Below are 17,548 nucleotides of genomic sequence, written 5' to 3'. Positions count from 1 at the left end.
CACCAAAAGGACATCATACAAAGAGCGGCTGGACAACAACACCCACAACAGCAAGGAACTCTTCAACATCGTAAAAGAGCTCTCCAACCCCAGCACCAGCAACAACGACATCACACCATCGCAAGACCTCTGCAACTCCTTCACCACGTTCTTCTACCGCAAGATCGCAGACACACACAACAGCTTTGACTCCCAGGCTCCGCCTCCAGTCACCAAACCAATGACCCCCACCAGCACCCTCAACGCCTGGACTCCGATCAGCACAGAAGACACCACCCACATCATGAACACCATCCACTCTCGCTCTCCCTCTGACCCATGCCCCCATCACATCTACAACAAAGCAGACACCATCATCGCACCCCACCTCCGGTACATCATCAACAAATCCTTTGCGTCAGCCACCTTCCTTGAAAGCTGGAAGCACGCAGAAATCAACGCCCTTCTGAAAAAACCCACAGCAGACCCTAAGGACCTCAAGAACTTCCGCCCCATCTCCCTTCTTCCCTTCCCGGCAAAAGTCATCGAGAAGACCGTCAAGAAACAGCTGACAGCATTCCTCGAGGCGAACAACTCGCTGAACCCATCCCAGTCCGGATTTCGAGCCAACCACAGCACTGAGACCGCCCTCATCGCAGCCACCGACGACATCAGGACCCTGATGGACAACGGGGAAACAACCGTTCTCATCCTCCTAGACCTCTCAGCCTCCTTTGATACCGTCTTCCACCGCACCCTAACAACCCACCTCTACAACGCTGGGATCCAAGGAAGTGCCCTGGACTGGATCACCTCGTTCCTCTCCAACAGAACCCAGAGAGTCCGCCTCCCGCCGTTCTGCTCCGCGGCCACCAAGATCATCTGCGACGTACCCCAAGGCTCCTCGCTCAGCGCAACCCTCTTCAAAATCTACACGAGCCCCCTCACCGCCATCGCGCGCAAACACAACCTCAAAATCATCTCCTACGCCAACGACACCCAACTTATACTCTCCCTCACCAAAGACCCAGCCACTGCCAAGACTAACCTCCAGGAAGAAATGAAAGACGTCGCGGAATGGATGAAGCTCAGTCGACTGAAACTGAACTCAGACAAGACGGAGATCCTCATCCTCGAACAAACCCCATCCGCCTGGGACAACTCATGGTGGCCCGCAGTGCTGGGCACCGCACCGACACCCACTGACCACGCACGCAACCTGGGATTCATCCTGGACTCCTCCCTCACGATGACCAAACAAGTCAACGCCATCTCATCCTCATGCTTCAATACCCTGCGCATGCTCCGAAAGCTCTTCCGGTGGATCCCCACCAAAACCAGAAAGACGGTCACCCAGGCCCTCGTCACCAGCCGACTGGACTACGGGAACACCCTCTACACTGGAACCACGGCCAAACTTCTGAAACGACTTCAGCGCATACAGAACGCCTCCGCACGACTCATCCTCGACATCCCTCGCCACAGCCACACATCAGCCCACCTGAGAAACCTGCACTGGCTCCCCGTCAGCAAGAGGATCACGTTCAGGCTCCTCACCCACGCACACAAAGCTCTCCACGACATAGGCCCCGAATACCTCAACAACCGCCTATCATTCTACAATCCTACCCGCCAGCTCCACTCCGCCAGCCTCGCCCTCGCCACCGTCCCACGGATTCGCAGAACCACCACCGGAGGAAGATCCTTCTCCTACCTGGCCGTTAAGACATGGAACTCCCTCCCCGCACACCTACGGCTGACCCAGGATCATCTCACCTTCAGGAAACACCTCAAGACCTGGCTTTTCGAGCAGTAGCGCCCCCCCTCCCTTCAGTGCCTTGAGACCCTCGCGGGTGAGTAGCGCGCTCTATAAATGTATTGATTGATTGATTGATTGAATAATTAACTATTGTGGTCAGTTGTGAATTAACCAGACAGTGCCACCTTGTGGCAGACTGTCACAAGTGCCGGTGTTGACAATTAAGTGCCGGTGCCGAGCAACGGAAAACACTGGCTCAAATTAGGTACTGACATCCTGGCTCCTGGGGATGCATTATACTAGTGTTGCAAGAACGCCACAGGCCACTTACAGCCAGATGTTCCACATTAAAGGCTCTCTGTATTGTCCAAGGCAAAACCCATTGCACTCCCGCGCCAAATTCCAAAGACAGGTTCAGAACCGAACACGTGTGGAAATTAGGTTTCAGTTAATATTTATCATTTCTGCATCACCAAGTGAGTGTCTTGATTTGTTTAAATCCTATTAAAATCTCTGTTTCCAGTACACTTCAGAATTGCAAAAACACTGTAATTTTTTTTCCTAACAGCTGGAAGCATACGGTTTATTGCCAGGTATTTACATTTTACTGTGTACTACAAAAACACCATCCTACATTGTGACAAAATTCCATTTAAAAACTCCTCTCACTAAATGGGTACAGTCACTCTATAGGGCCACTTGTGCCAAGCTTACTTATGCCGGGAAATTCTCACTGGTGTTTAAACTTCATTGGTGCACCCGGCGGGTGGAGCCATATATGCAATCTCTGCAGCTGAATGATGGAATTCAACCATTCATTTCTGGTGGTTGTGAACCTCAAAATCACAGCATATGTGGATGATTTGGCTATCTTTTCATCTAACTCCTCAGTCGCGTTGGATCATATAACAGATTTGGAACATTGTCAGGTTACAAGCTAAATGTAGCTGAAACCCAAGTGTTACTAAATTACAAGCCAGACGTTCCAATTGCAGGGGCAACTTCAACAGCTTTATATCTGGGTGTTAAATCCTACGGTTGATAAAAGTTATAAATTGAATTATGAGTCCCTTTTACATTCTGTCATTTCTAAACTACAGTCTTGAAACAGGCTCCTTATTAGTATCATAAGCTGTTGCAGCATTATAAAAAGAATGGATTGCCTACATTTTTATATTTGTTTTGGGGAATTCCACTCTGGTTCCCAAACTCGTCTTTTAAACCTTTGAAGGGAAATATAGGCAGTTTTATACGGGGCTATAGATGGGCAATATGCACTACACATCTCTTTAAATTTTCTTATAGGCAGGGGGGGTTGCGGTTACCTGATTTTAAGTTATATTTCTGTGCTTCATTTGCAGGCTGTCTGCGTAATTTGCTAACATTGGCAGAGCCAGACTCCTCGGTTATCGACTTGCACTAGGGCCTGAATTTAGGCTACTTCTTTAAAGACAAAGGCAATGATGCTCAAAGTACGGCCCAGGGGCCGCATGCGGCCCTCCTGACCTTTACATGCGGCCCCTTGGTCAACACCAGCACGGGCTGCTGTTTACTCAACTGTAAATAAGTAAGCACTTATTTATAAGTTAACCAAAGTAGAAGAAAAGAAGGTTTCCTGCACCACTTAACTTTAGGAATACCTTTATTTATGAAGACATCTTTCAGCAAAGTGTAATAATATGATAGCATCTCTTTAAAATTCAAAAAGTGTTTTTCATTAACATTTGAACCTTTTTACCTTAGCAAATCAGATTATATCAGTACATTAGGATGTATTTTTGTGTGTTTTCAAACATGATTTAAGATACATTCCTGCTTCCCCCACCATGACAATAATGTCAATAGTGAACTAAGAGGCAAGTCAATTGTTTTGTACACTCTGTGTGTGGCCTGGGTTGCTATTATACATAACATTACGTTTATTAAATCAAAGACAGGAGAAGGTTTTGTACAGTGCACATTCTAAAGTCTTCCATTTTGAGGTCGTCTTATATTTTAAAATGATGAAAAAGGAGAGAAAATGAAATAAAACAACTGCCTAGGAATCTATCAAGGGTTCTATCAGCACAGGACTGACGATAGTCCACCACGTGTGGCCCAGTGGAGCAGGATGCTTTCTTCTGAGATCTTGGCATCTGAAATCCATAGTGCCCTTGAGACTGTTGATTACTCACTGCATTCTGTAAATGTAAAAATGCAGCAATTCTAGACTTTATGTATGCTGTATTATGCACCAAAGAAAATTCTAAAATAGGTAGGACGCCAGGTGCTGATAAGACTAGCTGACCTAAGTGTGGTTGCCCTGCAGCAGACATTCTTCATATGTTTGTTACTTGCACCACCCTCCAGGCAAATTGGGAAGGGGTGACTCAACTAACAACATCTTGCTTGGATTCAATGTACAGTTTACCCCCAAGGAGATCAGGATGGACATAAAGTGGACTTCAATTTCGGTCTAAGATGGCTGCTTTCGATAATCATTGTTTCTGCTAGGCTCTGTATCGCCAGGGTATGGTCTTTTCATCTCCGCCGAGACCTGCTGAGTGGTGGGCTGTCATTCAGCATATATATATATGAGTCCGAATTGACATTGGCCAAAGCCAGAGGTCTTCACTCTTTTTAGAGATTTGATAGAATTTGGGTTGGATTTAACTGGAATCCTGAGTTTAATGGCATGGTTTATTCTTACAATTCTATAGTCAATACACTAAGGAATTCAACAGTTTCTACTGTTTAATTTGCTTATGCCTCCCCTTTTTTCTGTGATATATCGGTCCTATATTTGGTATGTCATTTATTGTGTTGTTCTGTCTATGTATGTCAGGCTCAATTGTTTAAGTGTAATCATGTATTATGTAACTGGGGTTACCACCCCGGTTATCTTTGGCTCTTCTTTTTTCTTTTAGTTATATGTGTAATGATCATATCTGACTTACTAAAAAAAAACTCCAAAAATAGTCCTCTCACTTTGCAGTCAGAGAAAGAAAAGTAAACATCAATCTCATTGTTAAAAAAATGAAGCAGTCTGACATTTGACCTCGGTCTTTGACTCACTGGAAAATGTGACACATTAAAGGCAAAATATAAAGGCATCTTTATTTATTGCTCTGACTTTTGCTACCCACCAAAAATCAGCTTGCGACACAATCCACAGTTTGGGATAAACTTCCCTAGACTTCACATGTCCATCCCCTCATGCAAGAAAGAAAAGCCATTGGTCTCAGTACAAGTGGAAAAAATCAGTCTCTCTCTACCAGAAAATAAATACATAAATAAATAAATAAAACACTGATGTCCAGGAAGGAAGGAAAGACACATTTCTTCTCCAATTAAGGAGGCAGATCCATCGTGAGAGGCTGGCTCATAAAAAACGGAACAACATCCAAGATCATTGAGGTTTACGCTTATGTCAACCGTACTCATATTGTTTTGTGGGTATGGACTTCTGGACAACTTTGGAATATCAATCACATTTCTTGTTTAAATCGCCAGTTAGCTGAGTTTCATCACCCTCCGACATAACGCTTCTACAACAAAAGTAATACTTTTCTGTTTAGGACTCCAATACACCCCCCCCCCCCCCCCCCAGACTCCCCTGGAACAACCGCCCAATGTGTTGTGCATCCCTGTGTAATTTACTAGCCAGGTCTAAAAATGCGGCATCATTTGTGAAGTGGGATCTGGAATTATAAAAGGAGACTCTAATGTAAAAATACGAAATTAAATTAAAACTGCTGGCATGCGTTGAGTCAATTCAGAACCATATGGCGCTACTTAGCTGCAGACACTCAAAATCATTATCTGAGCCTTGATTATTTCCAAATTAGGACATTAAAGTACTCTTTACAGTTACTTTCCAGACCCCAAAGTGGCACAATTAAAGTGACTAGAAAAATGTGACATTATCTTTGATTTTTAAGCTCTCCAAAATAAACAATGTTTCATATCTTCAAAACTCATCCATTGAATGACTAGAAAGGACGGGGTCAGCTTTGTGATTGTGGGAGTGCTATTGCTTAGATAATCTAAATGACAGTGTCGGGCCCACCTTTGCGGGGGTCGGAACCGTGTTAACTTCGAGGACAATGAGGTAATGTGTCTCTAAAGACAAGATTCAAAACAACATTCCAAAACACAGTCAGTAAGAAAGGACTGACTCAAAAAGAGAGTTCAAGATCAGATTTAGATTAAACCAGTAAGGTTTATTAAAATTTAAAGTGCAATACAGAAATATTAAAACTAAGATACATAGGTGTCATTTGCCTTGAAGTCTCTCTGTCATAGACATAATGCAAATTATAAGGAAAAATCAAGAACATAGACTAAGTCTCAAACAGTGGCATAATACAAAAATAATGCCCCCTCCCTGCATTATGGGATAAAGTGCCCCTGAGTCTCTTATATCTTAGAGATATTCATTGGCGTTCCGCTGCATAGAGGGCCCGCCCTTGAAGACCCGGGAGCCCCCTTGAAGGCCTGGGTTCGTCTGGACTGGAGGGTTGGTGACCCTCTGCATCATAGAGGGGCCAGGGGCCTGCCTTATGCCCTTGGTACAAAATGTGCAGCTAAAGAATAGAAAATCAGACAGCCTACGAGGGGTTCTGTAAAGGGGCTGTCTCGTTCCCAAATTCACGGGTTTGCATTGAATAAAAACGGCTCGCGGCCATAGCGGGTGCCACTCGCAAGCCATAGCGGACTGAAATAAAATCCCTTTGCCTGTATCGTGGGAGCCCTGCCAGCAAGGACCATCGTAGCGAATATCGTGGGACCCCTGCCTGCCCCTTGAGGACCATCTGAAGAAGCGGAGGGCAGTGTTGACTAGTGAGGACGGGGCCGGGACTGCGAGGCCCAGCATTCTGAGCGGCCAGGCAAGCGCCGCAGCTGGAGCCTCTTCCCCGCCCCGCCTCTGAACTGTGCTGTGAATAAAAACGGCTCGCGGCCCCCGCTCCACGGGAGCTGCTCGCAAGCCATAGCGGACTGAAATAAAATCCCTTTGCCTGTATCGTGGGAGCCCTGCCAGCAAGGACCATCGTAGCGAATATCGTGGAACCCCTGCCTGCCCCTTGAGGACCATCTGAAGAAGCGGAGGGCAGTGTTGACCAGTGAGGACGGGGCCGGGACTGCGAGGCCCAGCATTCTGAGCGGCCAGGCAAGTGCCGCAGCTGGAGCCTCTTCCCCGCCCTGCCTCTTCCTACTTAAATCCTCTGACCTCCGCGCACGCGGGACGCGCGTGGGACGAAAACCAGGGCGAAGCCCGGGCCAAGGGCGGGCCCGTTTAAGCCCATTCAAGACCTGAGAGGCCGTGCCGGGCCACCACCCTTCCATCCACTACCAAGCTGATCTGCGTGAGTACGTTAAAATATATATGTACATTTAACCTGAAGATTTGCTATGCCTCCCAAAGAGGCAAAGGGGAGAGCTGGTGCTGCTACATTTACCGGGTCTATGGACCAATTCATAACGAAGATGAACAACGTTGTAGATGAGGGGATTACCATAATGGAGCGATGCGTCTCACATGAACTGGCAATCGCAAGAAGATCTTCTATGGGATTAATTGCGAACGCTCGGACTCCTGATAATTTGATTACCAATAGTGGCTTAAGCGCTTCCCCCATTTTAGAAATCCCGAACTCACAGCTTCCCGTTTGTAATCTGTCACAGACCACTCTTAGTAGTCAGTCCACAGCCTCAGAATCACTGTTGCTATCCCCCCAAATGTTTCCAACCAAGACTAGTGTAGCAAAGGTGTACAATACCAGGCAGCAGTGCGGGAAAGACCCGGGGGCAATTCCAAAAATCTCACAACATACAGCAAATAATAGTGGCGGGAGAAAAAATAAGGGTCGTAAAGCCAGGAAAGTAAATCCACCTACAGTGGAACAACCAGTTGTAAATCCTCCTCATGGTTTGACAGACTCTTCCCTGCCTAGCAGGGTGACCCAGGTTATAGATGGGTCACCAAGCCAAGGAGCAAGGCAGGGGGGGCCGGAGGTTGAGTCTAATGTTATCTATGACACTATCAAACTCCTATTAGCCCCTTTGGAAGAAAGGTTGAGCAAGATTGAGGTCCATTTAAAGAGGATTGAACGTGATGTTAAGGGCCTCGCTGAACCAACTCTAAGAGTAATTTCGCCCTCGGCTCCTAAATTGTCTAAAGCCCGTAAGGGAAAGGCTCCCGTTCCTGCTACCAACAAAGAGCTAGTAACCGTAAATACAGCTCAGCCTGTTTTACCTGCTTCTGTAGTAATTCCTACTGATAAAGAAATAGCATGTCCCAAGGTAAATAATTCATGCCAACACAAGAAGACCTCAGAGCAAGATATGTCTGGCAGGGGGCACCGAACATACATCCTAATACTGGTCAAAGAGCCTTAAACCTACCCCCGGAGGTACGCCCATTTGTGGTAGTCCTAGCAGGGGCTCCAGAACTGGGCAGAAATGAGAGGGAAAGCCCTACAAAATTATGGAATAGAGTTTTACACTGGCTAAACACGAACAGACCTTTGCCCCCACATTTAGTTGGTAAAATACTTATGATCCGAAGGACACCATGGGTGGGACACCTGCCAAAAAACATAAGGGGTGATTGTATTTTGATTAACTTTAACAACCCTAGAATTGCTGATCATATCTGCAACTGGAGATATCCTAGCACAGGTACGACTGTACGTCCACTCTCACTGACCTATTTTTATCCCCCGGCCATTTTGCACCTCAACTCGATGGATGGTCAATGGTTCCCCGTCGCGGAAGGGGCCCAGCCCAGGGAGAATGGCCTATGACCCCTTTTAATATTGATAGTTTCTTTCATCATAATCGTTATGACTGCCTGGAGGCAGTTGATTGACTTAGCGAAGTAGCAAGAGAATCAAGCATTCCCTCTTCCCCTTGGGGTGGTTGTTCCTTGGACCCACCTGTATTGCAACAATCAGGGGGTTTAAAGCCTACTGATTTAATTTTGGACTTCGGGAATATTAGCAATACCGACACCAACCAGGCCTCAATAGAAACCGCAAGTGTCCTGGTCCCCGACAAGGTTCAGGTTGGCAGCCTTAAAATTGTTTCGTGGAATGTGGCGGGTCTGCGAAACAAGCTTCTGCTATCAGATTGGAACTGCTTTATCGATGGGTATGATATTTGTATGTTCCAGGAGACATGGAGTCTAGAACCCCTGTACAAGCAGGGATTTTCTTGTTTCCATGCACCTGCTACTTCGGTTAGTCGTGGCAGTCCCTCTGGTGGGCTTATGGTATGGGTAAGGGTTGACCTTAACCTCAAGATCACTCATCACACCTCCACTGGTTTGGATATTATGAGACTACATATTGATGGTATAAAAGGTGCCCCCGCTTGGGAACTTTCTAATGTATATGCTAGGGGCACGCAGGGGGGGGCAAAGTCGACTACCATTGATATTTTAACTGACTTGTTGAGGCGGTGTGCTCCTGACGCCTTAGTCCTGGTGGCTGGGGACCTCAACTGCTCATTTGAACCTTTGGCAGTGGATGATATTCTTGGAATATATGAGGATGACGCACAATGGGGCGTCCCGTCTCTTACTCTTAAGCCTGTGAGGAGATGGTCACCTGTAGTCTTTTAGTTGAATGCTTTAATGATCGAAACAGGTTTAAGAGCTGCCAACGGCCGTACTATCTCCGATGCTCAGGGAGCAAACACCTACAATAGAGTATCGTGTGAGAGTAGGATTGACTACATAATGGTAGACAGGAGGGCCTGGAAGTCAGTGGTGGATATGGTCATCATACCAACGGTGGAGAGTGATCACAACCCACTGTGCCTTACATTGTTAGATCCATGGCATAAAAGGAAGCGTATATCATCAAATAGGGGAGGGCTAATAACCAAGCAAATATTGCCATCAAACTGTAATAGGTTTCTTAAGTGGCCTAGATTATGCCTGGATGAACCTAGTCTGATTGCACTGGATGGTATTCTTGATGAGCAGACACTAAGTCTATCCGCAGCATGCAATGAGGTGGCTGGGCCAGCAGAGGTAGAAGCCATCTACACTGCCACTATGGATCAGATTGGCAAGTTGTTTACGGTCCCAGCTAAAAAGAGTCTGGCAACTACCAAACCAGTTCATAATTGGTTTGATAGTAACTGTAGAAGGAGGAAAAATAATCTAATCATTGCCGTTAAATCTTCGAATCCAGTATCTGTCAGGTTGGCCAGGATGCAGTCAGTCAGTCAGTCAATTATCTTTATTCGATTATTGAAAATCATAAAAGAACGAGCAAAATTACATATCACGATTTCATCAGAGCACAAATTTTAACAAATTTAAAACATACAATCATTATATTAGGAACACTAGATCTACAATAAGACATACATAAATATTTAAAAAGAGATAAAAGGAAGGACTTATTAAAACACAACTCATTCCGATAAATGAGAAAAGAGGAAATTCATTTTTCAGAGATAAAGTGCCTGTGCCTTATACGATGCTTATTTAAACGTGCTCCTGCGACTAGAAAACTAGCGACAGAGAAAGCTACTTTAACATTAGGGAGAAGTTGCAAAAACAACAGGGCTGGTTTTACCTGGATAAAGCCCTGGTTACGTAAAATAGGGAGCAGATATCTTTTCCTGATCTCAATGTAATGTCCGCAAAACATGATAAAGTGCATCGTGTCCTGTGTTGAAAAATGGTCACAGTCGCATGGTTCAGCATCATCAGGTCTAGACCAAATTCTAAAGTTGCCCAGTATGAAATGAATTAGATCAAAGCGAAATCTTGTTAAGAGAAAACGATGATAAGAATTTGTTACCAAAAGGAGATAAGGTTCCATTCCTGGAACAGAGGAGAGCATACAGTGTTTCCTTACCATAGGTTTTTTTAGCTCTGCATCTTCCCTCTCCATGACATATAAATTTGTCAAGGTATTTTTGACTGATTTTAGATCTTCATAAGTTATTCCATCTGGAGAAGAGAAGAGCTCTGGGCGACCTGCTAAAGTGAGCTGCGTTTTCACATATCTTACCCATGGAATGTTAAGGGCTCTATCCAGGGCTAAACAGACTTTTAAAATAATGTGGTTTAGAGTAAGCTCCTGGTTAAGCCATGTTTTTATCCAACCAATCACTGGGGCTAATTTTAAAATGTCAGAAATATAGCCCAAGCCTAACTCTGTATGCAATGCAAAGGTCGGGGTTGATTGGGGAACAGAAAGCAGAGATCTCAAAAATTTATTTTCTACATTCTGTATTTTAGCGGAACTAGTATGTCCCCAGATAACAGAACCATACTGGGCAACTGCCAAACATTTTGCTTTATAAACTTTGATGATACTTTCCATGGGACGGGCGCCCGTTTTTTTAGCGAAACCTAGCAGCCCTGCAGCCGCTCTAGCGACAGCGCTGCTTTTGGCCAAAAGCTGGGGGCCCCAAGTGCCCCTTTCGTCAAAAGTCACTCCTAAATATGGAAAAGAAGGGACTCTCTTGACCTCCTTCCCCGCGCAGAAAAATGTTAACGACTTTCTTTTCCTGCCTGCGGCTCCAGCAATCATTACATGTGATTTATCTGTATTAATTTTCATGTCCAGTGATGACATAAAAGCTCCAAAAGATGTGAGAAGTTTATTTAGCGCAACTCCGGAGCGTGCCAAAAGGACGGCGTCGTCCGCGTACAGGAGGACAGGTATCTTTGTCTCACCTGCACGCGGAATGTCACTATGGGACGTTATCATTACTGCCTCAAGGTCATTAATGTATAAAGTAAAGAGGAGGGGGGCAAGTATACACCCTTGCCTAACCCCCCTCTCTGACTTAAAGTGACAAGTGCATCTTCCTTCCCTAGTGACTCTGACTGAAGTCATAAGATCCTTGTGTAGCTCAGCCAGGTATTCAACCAGAGGGGGGTCAAGGCCCATGGCCAAGAGGATCCTCCACAGCTTTGCCCTGTTGACCAGGTCAAAAGCTGATGAGAGGTCCATGAAGGCCATGTACAATGACCCCTCCTTGGCGATCACGTATTTATTTAAAATTAATTCTAGGTTAAGGCACTGATCTAGAGTTCCTCTTTTGGCTCTAAAGCCATATTGTGCATTGGATAAAATGCCCTTGCTTTCTAAAATCAGGGTCAGTCTACCTAAGAGGACTCTCCCTAAAATTTTTACACTCGAGTCAATAAGGGAAATTGGCCTATAACAGGCCGGATCTGTCCTCTGTCCTTTCTTAAAGATTGGTACTATGGTCAAGTTTGCCCAGCTAGAGGGAAAAGTAAATTCCCTTGTGGCATTAAAAATGTTAGTTAGAATCTTTGAGCTAAATTCAGGAGCGCTCTTAAAAAAGTCTGCGGGGACCCCGTCTGGTCCCGGTGCCTTTTTGCAGAGTGTGTCGTTAATTGCTTTTTTCACCTCCTCCTGGGTGAAAGGAGAGATGTGATTTGACGATTGTGAAAGAGGTAGTTCACATTCTGTGGTTGTATGAGTGTGACTATAAATATTACTAAAATGTGTCACCCACTGTTCATCTGGGATAATACAGTCAGCTCTTTGATTATCTAGTCCCACAAAATATGGGTGATTTATTACTGCCCAAAATTTAGCACTGTCTTTCTGTGTCTCAGGCAGTAACAAATTATTCCAAGCTTCATCTTTTATCTCAGATTTCCTCTTCCTGATAGCTAGGTTGTATTGTTTCCTTAATGACGCTATCAGCACTCTGTCTCTAGGTTTGTTCTTTAAGGCCTTAAGGAGAGTTGAATGGGCCTTGGAGCAGTTTGTATCAAACCATTTGGGGCCCTTTGGCTTATTGGACTTTGCCTTTACAGTCAAGTCTGTTTTGACTTGATGACAGATAACACTAAAGGCCTCAACCATAGTAGCGCTAGGGTTTTTATTATCTAAACAAATGGCAACTTCTCCTTCGACCTTGGCCAGTGTTTCTTGTAAAAAAGTTATTGGAGTAACTTGGTCCCATTTGAGCCTCCGATTTTGATCTCTCAACGCAAGATCTGTTGCGCACAATGTGTCATACTTCCTATTTCCCAGGACTCCCTGAGCTAAAACCTCTAAAATCACAGGATTGTGATCGCTAAAAACAGAAGTTTCTACTTTATAAACAAATACTTCGAGCAGAACTCTAAAAGATACGAAAATATAATCTATAATTGTGCCTGAATCATTGCCCTCGTATGTCGGCAACCTCGGATCATTAGAACAGGTACATGATTCATGAAGGTTGAAGGTAGCCAAGAGCAATTCCAGAGCCTCGCCGCTAGGTGTGTGTTCAAAGTGCGGCGTGGGGGAATATGAAAAAATTCCTCTGGTTCCCTTTGACAACCCGCCTGGCATGGATGAATGTTAAAATCCCCCATGAGGATCACCTCATACCCATGGGAACTGTTCTCAGTGTAAGTGGATAAGAGATCCTCTAAGGATACCAAATGCTCGGTAGGAAATTGACTGGCTGGAGAATTGTAGAAATGTACAAGTAAAATAGGATGGGAGTTTGGTGAGCTCAATTCAACCACTAAACAATTTTTAGATTTAAACTTAATGTGCCTGGGTTTTCCTTGGACATCAAGTGAAATATATACAGCCAACCCTCCCCTTGCTCTTCCTGCTTTGCTGGGGTCTGCAGATACATAAAAATGAGAATAGCCATCTAAGGCCAAACAATCTGACGTTTCCCAAGTTTCCTGAAAGGCAAGAATATCGTAATTCCTGATTATGTCCAACCAGTTCTTGTCTTTAAGTTTAGCTCTAAGCCCGGCGATGTTCCAGCTCATAATTCTGCAGACCCTGACGCCTGCAGGAGAGTGAGCTAACGGACCAGGAGCAGGCTGTGGTCCCTCTACATCATTGTCTCGGCCGGGCAAAAGTCAGTTGTTTTGGTCCATAAAAGATAGTGGCGCAAAGCGGTTAAATAGTTCTAATGGCTGTGTAACAGGGTTAAACATTAGAGGTTGATGACGATGAACGGATGCGTTGTTCCTTAAATCTTGACCCCCATCTGAAGTGAGGATCCCAGTTGGTATCCCACCCTGGGGCAGGGGTCCTTGGGAAGGATACGTTCTGCTGTTCCCCGTAGAAGAATTTCAAGGTAAGGGGGACCACAGTGCCTCTTCTTCGTTGGGGAGGAAGAATATTTACAAGGATATTGGGAAGAACGTCTGGATTTGAAAAGCTCACCGCCACACAGTCCCCTTTTAGTTTTTTAGGCCGATTTCCCAGCCAAGGAACCCTGGTTGCTGATTTAATTACACTTGCTAGGTGATGCTTTCCCCCTGGTGCTAGCCGCATATTACTAGTTAGCCAATGTAGGGCTTTGCTGCAGAGTGAGTTAGAACTTTCCGCTATGCCCCCTTCCAACGGGGGGACATTTGCGAGGACCAAGACCATGGGTGTGGCTTCAACAATGAATTGCAGGGGGTCCGTAGAAAAAGTTTGAGCTTGTGCTTGTGTTTGTGCTGGGGGAATGTTAACCAAGGAAATTGGGTCTGTTGAAGAACGTGCTAGTATGGGACCCTCATTTATAACAGTTAAAATTGGTGGCGGTGGGTTCTCCCCAAGCAGTTCTATTCCATCTCCAACACCCATATCGCCCCCCGCTTCAGCTCCTCTAGAATTATTACCCAGATGAGTGACTAGCGTGGTTATTTTTTCAATGCCACTTGCAACTGTGTTTTGGAGGGCGCCCAGCTTCTTAACCTCTGCTTGCAGTTTATCAATCGTGGATATGAGAGGTTTGACAATAGTATTGATTTTAATCTCAATAAGATCAGCAATTTTATCAAATAGAGCTTCCTCGAAAGAGCAGATAGGATGATCCTCAACATGGATCACTTGTTTACATTTTGGGGTGGTTGCCCTCTTCCGTTTTGTCCCTGAGCGTAACCCACCCCGCTTTGGAGGATTCTTTGTACATTGTCGTTTAGGTCTGGCAGCGTGCCCTATAGGAGATTGATCTAGGGCGGAGACCTGAGACTGTGTATCTTGCTCAAAATCGTTATCATTGTCGTTATCTGTATTGCCCTCAACGGGCAAGCCCTCAGAAGCCGGGGTTGCATCATCCGGTGTTCCAGGTATAACTTGGGAAATAATGTCAACAATAGTGGCTGCACTATGAGCATCTTGCATGATGATTTCGTCAGACAAAGTAGAAACAGATGTAGATGGGGACGGGCAAAGCAAATCAGGAGATAGGCTCAGCCCCAATGACTCCCTCCTTTGCATATTGATCTTCTGAACAGTCTGAACAAGGTAATTATTAATCTTGTTTTGCTGAACTCCTACAAGTTTTTTAGACATAGCTTAGACTGTTATTAGTATTTAAATGACACACAAATAGAACTGTGAATAGGGTCTTGTGCAAGCAAGACTTACTTGAAGGTTGATCTCAGAAGGGGATCCTGCAGCGTTTCTGGCCCTGCCACTGCCTCCTCCTGCCGATGAGGGCCGTAGAGGGCCCGCCCTTTGCCCGGGCTTCGCCCCGGGCGTCCCGCGACGCGGGGGTTCTCGTTGCTTTATGCCTCTGTTGGCGCTCTCAGGGCGCGACCCGCGTCACTCTGCACGCGCCGCCGCGAGGCCTGCCGGGAGTTGTAGTCTCCCGGAGAGCCGGCGCGGAGTCCAATGCCCTTTGACTCTTGGCGGTGGCGGCGGTGATTCCTGTGGCCTTCTCTGCCCTCGTGTGACTCTCGGCGGGGGCGGCGTAAGTCTGAGTGTCTCCCCCGCTCTGCCGGGGTTCTCGTTGCTTTATGCCTCTGTTGGCACTCTCAGGGCGCGACCCGCGTCACTCTGCACGCGCCGCCGCGAGGCCTGCCGGGAGTTGTAGTCTCCCAGAGCGGCGGCGCGGAGTCCGATGCCCTTTGACTCTTGGCGGTGGCGGCGGTGATTCCTGTGGCCTTCTCTGCCCTCGTGTGACTCTCGGCTGTGGCGGCGTAAGTCTGAGTGTCTCCCCCGCTCTGCCGGGGTTCTCGTTGCTTTATGCCTCTGTTGGCGCTCTCAGGGCGCGACCCGCGTCACTCTGCACACGCCGCCGCGAGGCCTGCCGGGAGTTGTAGTCTCCCGGAGTGGCGGCGCGGAGTCCGATGCCCTTTGACTCTTGGCGGTGGCGGCGGTGATTCCTGTGGCCTTCTCTGCCCTCGTGTGACTCTCGGCTGTGGCGGCGTAAGTCTGAGTGTCTCCAGGATGCACTACAGACAGGCTATAATAGCCGCCAAAAAGGTTTGGGAAGAATCCCATTGGGAAAACCTCAGAGATGCAAGCCAAACTAAGAATGGTTACTTATTCTGGTCATTAGTTAGAAAATCGACTGGCTGCGACTCGAACCAAATTCCAAATCATATTACAGATAGAGAATGGTTTGAACACTTTGCTAAACTCTATGGTGAGAATGAACATCCGGGAGCCACAGGGCATTTGAGCGGTGCTCTGGATGCTGGTTCCCGGCGGCTCGTACCAATTAGAGTTGATAAAAAAGAGGTCCTTATGGCAATAGCTAAAATAGTACCTGCTAAAGCCCCTGGACAGGACGGTGTGCCAGGTGACCTTTTTAAAGCCAATCCTGATGGCTGGGCAGTTTATTTTACCACTCTGATAAATGCACTACTAGCAGGTTCTCCTGTCCCTAACTCATGGAAGGCGGCTGTGGTGATTCCTATCTACAAGAGGGGCCCTAGGGAGGATCCTGCCAACTATAGCCCAATTAGTCTTATAGATGTTGGGCAGAAATTGGTTGGCAGGGTTCTCTTGGAGAGGATCCTCTTGTGGGTAGAGGAGAATAACATCATCTCTCCTTTTCAGGCAGGCTTTAGGACATGCACGGGTACTATCGACCAAGTATTTAGGTTGTTACTCCTTCACTGGAAGGTGGTTACCATTGGCAAAGGCGGTCTTTATTTGGCATTTATTGACTTAAAGACCGCCTTTGACCTGGTTCCCAGAGACCGCCTGTGGTTAATCCTGGAGGAGATGGGGATTCCTCAACCAATCCTGAATCTTTCGGCCCGCATGCATGATGGGACCTATGCTTGTATTAGATGGGGGTCTCAAGGCCAAAAGACTGATAGAATACCCGCGAATCGAGGGGTTCGCCAGGGCTGCGTGTTAGCCCCAACACTTTTTTCGTTATTTGTTAATAGTGTGGTCTCTTTTTTGCTTGAAGTAAATGCAGATGCTCTGGTTTTGGCGGGTGATAAAGTGCCCACCCTGCTTTTTGCAGACGACACGTTGCTGGTCTCAAAAACCCCTGCGGGCCTGCAAAAATTGTTGAACCGCTTCTGCTTGTTTTGTAAGCTTAGGGGCCTTGTTATAAATACATTGAAAACCAAGCTCCTTTACTTTAACCCAAGTAAGTCTTCCAGATCCACCATCACTCTCGATGGAGAACCACTGGAGCGTGTAAAAGAATTTGACTACCTGGGAATTAGAATTACGCAAAACCTGAAGTGGCAGCCACACATGGATAAAATGGTCTTAAACCATACAAGGGTGGTTGGTGCTCTAGGGCGAGAACATCGTATGTCTACCTCTAAGCCCATTGCCCCTGCCTTGGACATCTACGCTGCTAAAGCTGTGGACAGCGCCCTTTATGGTGCAGAGTTGTGGGGTTTCGATTGCATTAACAGCCTGATCACATCTGAGAACAAATTCCTTAGGGAGCTGGTATCCCTCCCAAGGGGCACCCCCATAAAAGCACTTTTGAGTGATCTGGGTCATCACTCCATTCAGGACCTAGCCAGGCTACGGCCTCTTTTATATTGGGCTAGCTTATGGCGGACCCCGGAGCTCTCAAAGTACTTAGATGGTCTGAAAGAGGTCATGAGCCTTAACGGCG

Source organism: Lissotriton vulgaris, chromosome 7 (assembly GCF_964263255.1).
Source record: "Lissotriton vulgaris chromosome 7, aLisVul1.2, whole genome shotgun sequence".
NCBI classification, from domain to species: Eukaryota; Metazoa; Chordata; class Amphibia; order Caudata; family Salamandridae; genus Lissotriton; species Lissotriton vulgaris.
The sequence above is the reverse complement of the archived record's forward strand: the minus strand, read 5'-3'. Positions refer to the sequence as shown.